This window comes from Alnus glutinosa, chromosome 5 (assembly GCF_958979055.1).
Source record: "Alnus glutinosa chromosome 5, dhAlnGlut1.1, whole genome shotgun sequence".
NCBI classification, from domain to species: domain Eukaryota; kingdom Viridiplantae; phylum Streptophyta; class Magnoliopsida; order Fagales; family Betulaceae; genus Alnus; species Alnus glutinosa.
Genome location: NC_084890.1, coordinates 7280142 through 7286924, shown reverse-complemented (window position 1 = coordinate 7286924; position 6783 = coordinate 7280142). Strand labels below are relative to the sequence as shown.

At 37.0% G+C, this 6783-nt stretch overlaps 1 long non-coding RNA gene across 1 annotated transcript; it reads right to left on the bottom strand.

The window, feature by feature from the left end:
* Positions 1–2938: 2938 nt before the first annotated feature.
* On the bottom strand, positions 2939–4375 carry LOC133867672 (uncharacterized). The gene is made up of 2 exons (XR_009900135.1): positions 3539–4375; positions 2939–3299 (listed from the first exon to the last, which is right to left on the bottom strand). It is a non-coding gene; the product is annotated as an uncharacterized LOC133867672 (long non-coding RNA).
* Between the last annotated feature and the right edge of the window lie 2408 nt (positions 4376–6783).

The following is a 6783-nucleotide window of genomic DNA, read 5'->3' as shown; positions in this document are numbered from 1 at the left end:
AGTTGATTATGATTTTTGGGGTCATAGTGCATCACGAATTCACAATGGAGGTGGGAGATTGAGAATGTTAGCATTCTGCATGTGGGTCTGATTTGGGTTCTTTGAATAAATGAATGTTGGTTTATCACAACTCTATTTGGCTGCACCAAAGTTTTCAACAGAAACTGAGTAGAGAACCATTGGTTTTAGATGTAAAGCAATTTTCTTTTTCTTTTTTCTTTTATTCTTTATTTTTTTATTTTTTTATTTTTTCTGGATTTCTAAAGCTCTTGGGTTGGGACTTGTTTTGCACCATAAAGCTCTTGGGAAGTAAGTCATATTAACCTTATCTCTATGGTAAATGTGAACGCTTCTATGGTTGTTTGGGTTGACTCTTTGTAAATTTATTGGTCTTTTCTGAAATGATGATCTTATTCTATTTTCAAATAACCTAATCCCATTTCTAGCTTATGGGGGTTGTTTACAGTAACGGTTCATTTTGAAAGGTTTGGCTTTTGAATCTCCACCCATTTCCCTTAGGGAATTGAAGAAAAATCTTTCTCCAAATTTTTTTTTTCCTCATGGAGAGTTAGTAATTTACAACCATCCATTTGTTATCATCTTCCATGGTCTTGAAGGAAAGCTCCAACCATTTTCTTGTGACAGTTAAACCCTAGGAGATTCAAACCAAAGATTGAATGTAGAGGAATAGACTTGTTCGCAATCAGGAATGGTAGACTGCTCAACCTTGTCTCTTAGCCAGTGTTATGTCTCTTAAGATTGTTCCCATTTTGTGCCGATTACATTCTTTATGTGCAGAGTACAAAACTTTTGGGTATTGTCCTTTGTGTTAGTCGAAATATAGGTGTTTGGGGAAAAATTTTGTTTTCTCTAGTTTTCAGGGTCGGAATGATGGGTTTGTTGATGTTTAGGCATTGCTCTATGTTTATGAAAAGTTTGGGTTTTGGTGATGCCATTTAGTTCCGATGGTGAGTTTTGTGAATGATTCTTTTAGAGTATTGAAAATTTGTGAATTTCTGGTGAAAATGGTGTAATGATGTATTTGTTTCTTCTTTGCTTCTATAAAAAAGTTTGAAAATTTTGTGATACGCATGTCATTTTTGTGTGTGTGTGTGTTTGTGTGTGTGGGGGGGGGGGTTGGTGAGTGATTGTTTAAAGATATGAAAATATGTGAAAATTTGATGGAAATGGCTCTGTGATTCAACATTGGTTTTTAAGTTATGACCGCTTTTTTTCGGGTTTTCAGATTAATGCTCCGTTTGTTTCGACGTAAAATGGTTTCCGTCGTAAAATGATTTCAGGGAAGTCATTTTTCTGGAAAATATTTTTTCGCCGAAAGCATTTGCGGTGTTTGGCGTGTACGGAAAATCACAAATATTTTTAATATTTTTTTTTCAATCATATTAACCTATAAAAATCAATTTTTATTCAAAACATATAAATATTAATGAAAAATAATATAAAAATTACTGAAGACGAGATTCTGTTATTGACCAATAGGATTTCGGCCACTTTTACCGAATTCCGCTATTTCGGCTATTATAGCTAGAATCCAAGATAAAGGCAGGAATCCGAATAGTTTCGTCGGAATCTAGGTTGGCCGAATTTCGGCATACTGACCGGAATTTGCCAGAACCGCCGGAATCAGGCCGTTCTGGCCAGATGGCCGGAATACAATTGTCGGAATCTGGGCTGACCGGATTCCGGCGACATTGCCCGGATGCTGTCGAATTTCGGTACCGGCAAGATTTCGGTGATGGTCGACTGCTTGAAGTGAAGGTCGACTGTGTCGTTTAATAGGGGTCGAATGCGTCTGGCGTCTTCGGAAAATAATTTACGCTTTTAAAAAGTGTAAATCATTTTCCTAAATTTACTAAGCATTTTTGGTCAAACAGAAATCATTTTCCGGTTGACTATTATTTTCGCCCCTACCAAACACCGAAAAATGCTGAAATCATTTTACGCCGAAACAAACGGAGTATAAGTTGAAAATGTGGATTATTGTTTGGGTTGTGTTTATTGATTAGAATTTTTAGGATTCAACTTTTATAAAATTGATTCTGTTAAATGGAACTTAAATGATGGATTTTGATTGGTGGGTGTTCCTTTTATTGATATCTTTATGGTTATTTTTCTTGTATTGATTTTATCCATACCTTGTAGAAATATGGTGCATGCTCGCTTTTTCTTATGGGTGGATCCCTAAATTGTCAACGTGGGTTATGTTACCCGAATGCTGATAAATAGAATAAATTGGAGAACAAAATTCACATGCCCAAAAAAAGAAAAAGGGAAAATCTTTTGATTGAAGTTGTAATGAGATGTTTATTGACTTATGAGGCTATATTTTTTAAGATCTTATATTATAATTTTGACCAGCTTATGATTCTCTTTAATGTCATTATATGCAACTTGCCATATCTAGGAAATGTAGAGGTCAATTTTATGGTTGTGGGAATAAAATTGTAGGTCATGAGGTTTAACAACCAAGTTGGTGCATGTTATTTGCTTTTTTAACAAACAATTTTGTTGCAAAGCCAGAACCGGATGAAAAATATTCTATGTATAATTATCAAATATCATTTTCCAGCAACAAAACACGAAAACAATGGAGAGCAAAATGTGCAACATGTCAGCATAAAAAAAGTCCATTTGAGGACAAAATCAATCCGACAACAAGAACACATACTGCAAAATGTCTCAAAAAAGCAAATAAATAGTTCTTATATACATAACAGTTCAATGAAGAGGGGTGCTTGAACAGGGGTGCTTCGTCACAACAAGCAACACAATCTTTTTTTACAGTATGCAAAGATACAAAATGCTCGTATTGTTACTCAAATTGTGGAGTAGGACGAGGCTTTAGCTTTCATATGAATGTATACACTTAAATTAGCAGAGTCATATATATTGTACAGAGACTATAAAACACAACCGCTAAAAAAGCTGGCAACCACAATTTGGATATAGAACCATATCAAGATACACATGATTTTTACAACAACAAAAAGGTTCTTCCAAGTTAAAGATTATCAGTACATGCACTTTGGCACTGTATGTGACCTCTGGAAAGATACAAAGCCAGGAATAGTTCCAAAAAATCTTGGGTTAAGGACCCTTTTAAACGCATCAATAACATCCATAAGTTCAATTATTGGGTTAGGACCTTCTGCCTCATCAAACTATACAAAAGTTCAAATATATCAAGTATTTGATGAGAATGATCTGCAATAAGAAAGGCTTCTGGTGCCTAGTCTTGCATCTCACCATGTTCTCCCACTGCAAACGTGAATCACAACCTGCATTGGTAGCCAACCTTAATGTTTATTATGCACCCTGGCAATAGAAAATCAATAACAATCTATTAGACAACAAAAAAGTCTATAAAATGAATACGTGGGAGGCCAACGATCAAGAAGATAAAATAGCTAATACAACAACAAAACCCTTCCAGATTTTATTAATTATTGATTGCTCAACGAATCTGGATCAAAATCTCTTGCCTACAATTCGTAGATAAATACTGTAAGGCAAATACCCAAAAGCACCAGAAATCTCTCAATGTGATTGACTAATCAATACATTTATTTCAGCTTATGCTTGAAAACCATTTTGTCAGGAAGATTTTCCAGATAATCTCATGGACTCTGCTTGACAATCCAAATAATCCCATGGACATTTTCTCCTCAGATTTGGAAGGAGACCCTTGCCAACCATTTTCTCATGGAGCAAGTATCCTCATAAATGGTTCAGAATAAGTCCAAAACACCAAAACAAACACCAACAGCAAAATCAACGAAACAGAGAAATCAAGAGGATTACAAACCATAGCCAAACCAACAGAGAGACAAGCAAACCCAGAACAACCCACAAATCTTTAAAGAACAACCCTGAGAAACCACAATTTTAAATCTTTTGGTTTCCTTCCATTTTCTCTGTAACCAAACAAAGGGTACAGGAGAAAAGCAAATCCATAACAACCAAATCAGACAAACAACCCATGAACTATAACCAAAATAAAAATCAACAAAAAAAATAGAGGCCTGCGGGTTTGTGGTTGGTTGAGCAGAGGATGAAGCAGCCATGGAGAGAGGTCGAGTTGGAGGAGAGAAGAATATCCAGGCGAGTACAGATTTGGCCACTTCATGCCCCCCACCCACACCGCTCCAGGCGAGTCTAGATCCGGAACTGGAGCTCCATAGTCTCGCGAAAATCGCGGTCCCAGGAGGTTGAGGAAATCGCCGGCAATGGACGACACATCAAGTGTGGAGGAAAAAGTCTAACAGAGTTTTGAGGATTTTTGTTTCACGCGGATCTGTTCGTGGAGGAAAAAAGACTGAAGCACTTTTGATAATGCATACCTGCCTGCATCCATCAAAAGTTGTGCATATTTATTTAGAGAGATGCTGGATTGTACCTGCCCACTTTTACATGTGTTTTTTATTTTTTAAAATAATAAAATAAATTTTAACATGTAAGGCCATCTCCAGCAATAAAAGCTATAATAGCTATTGAAAAAAGCCAACTATCTACTTTAACTACTGTTTATCTTATATTTTTTCCAACAGATTTACTATTCAACTCTTTATTTTCATTTAAATATTATTTCTCAATTTTTATTTTTATTTTTTTATTTTCCTCCTTTTTCCCTTCTTTCTCAATTTCTCCAGAGACTTCTTCCTTCACCCGGCTCTTCTTTCCCCTTCTTTCTTGTTTTCCTTTCCTCTCTTCCATTCAAAGGACACACAGAGAGAGATGAAGCGAGAGCACAAAGAGAGAGATTGAGTGAGAGGGGAAAACGAGAGAGAGACTGTGAGATGAGGGAGATCAGTCTCGGCGATTGAAGGCCGACTCAGAAACTCCACACATCGAAGAACGATTCTTCCATTTTACCGAAAATCAGCGACGAAATGAGGCCCGATCTACACGGACCATCGACGAGATCTCTGAGAAATTTCTGAGAAATTTTCTGGTGATTTCATTGAGAAATTTTCAGTTGGTAATTTCATTGAGATTCTACTTTTAATTATTGTTGATTTATGATGATTTTGGTTGGTTGTTCTTGGCCGGTTGCGGTGATGATTTTGGTTGATTTCGGGAATGCGTTTTGGTTGTTTGCGGTGATGAAGGAGAGAAAACACCGGTTGGTTGCGGTGATGATTTTGGGGATGGAGGAAAGAAGGGTAGCGGCGGGTTTCGTTGGGCAGCAGAGTCGGGAGGGACGAAGAGGGAGAGTGGGAGATTGAGAAAATATTTGATGAGGGATGGAGAGTGACAGAGATGGACGGAGAGGGACGAAGATCAATCGGAGAGGGAGAGAGAGGGAGAGAGAAAAAATTAATAAAAAAAGTCTAAACACATGAACAGTGAATAGCCAATGTTGGCTATTTACTGTTCACGTGTTTAGAAAAATGGTTAAAGTAACCATTCTGTTGGAGAAGAAAAAAGAGCAAAAAAAGTTAAATTTGACCATTGTAGCTAAAATAGCCACTCTGTTGGAGATGGCCTAAGAGCACTTGTAGTGAACTCACCAAATCGACGAAATCACCAAAATTAGACGAGTTTCATCAAAATTGTGTCTGCAACGAACTCGTCTCTGCTACAGGAAATTTGGTGAGTGCCAAAATGGCTCGTCTATTCTGCTGAGCCAATTTCCTCTCGTCTCTTCTTATTTTCCATTTGTTTATTACCCTTCCACGTTCTCGATCTCCTGAATCGAAAATTGGAGCTCCTTCGTGCCTTTTCTCACAAATCACCTCTGCAAGCTTTTGAATCCTAAGTTTGTTTTGGTTTGATTGGGTTTATGGGTTTTGATTTTGAATCTCATATTTTGATTTTGGTGTGTGAGTTTTGAATCTCTCTTCCTCTTGTCTGTAGCCGAGTTGCGTGATAATTTTTAGTTAATTGTAAACCCACCAACAGAAACTTAGAGAGAGGCTTTTTGTGAGTTTGTTCGTTAGATATGTGAAAGTTGAAAAGGGTTCTGCATATAATTTTGTTAGAAATGGGTTTTCCTTTTTGCTTTTTTAACTATAATCAGTTATATATGATTAATCTATGTGATTGACGCATGTTCTTGTTAAAAATGCCCTTTATTTAGTTTAGTTTTTTGTGCTTTCTAGAGCTAGACTGGTTGAGATAAATTTGTGTACTTTGTGGTTGAAGGGGTTACAAATGATTTACTGGGTTTTGGTTATGGGTTTCTTGGATACATTTGTTTCATTGGAATGTTGTGGTTGGGGAATAGAGGTATAGGGCGAGAATGGGTGCAAATAGACGAAAAGCAATGGTGTCTTCGTTGGTGTTGCTACTCTCACTGTCTCTGCCAATTTGGTGAATGTGGTGTGCTTAAAAACATGTTTATTGTGTCAATCAATGTGAGTGCAAAACTGATGATGAAAAGAGCAATCAAACCCATTCATCCATTCTCCCAACACTCTGCTTTGATGAGCAGCAGCTTTTGGAGATACCACCACCTATTGTTTTTTTTATTTTTTTTTATTTTCTCTATTTCTGCCCGACAAAAGGCAACCTACAAGGGCACCGAATTTCAAAAACCGAACATGGGTTTAGAAGTGTGCCATAGCCCACCACCCTTCACTTTTCTGCAATCACCTTCTTGTCTAGGCAGTGGAACTTCCCTTTATCATTTCCCAAACGTCAATCTCTTCAATTCTCTCTATATATACATTTTTCGCAGACCTACCTTCCTTGCTTGCTTGTATATATATACATGAGAGAGAGAGAGAGAGAGAGAGAGAGAGAGAGAGAGAGAGAGAGAGA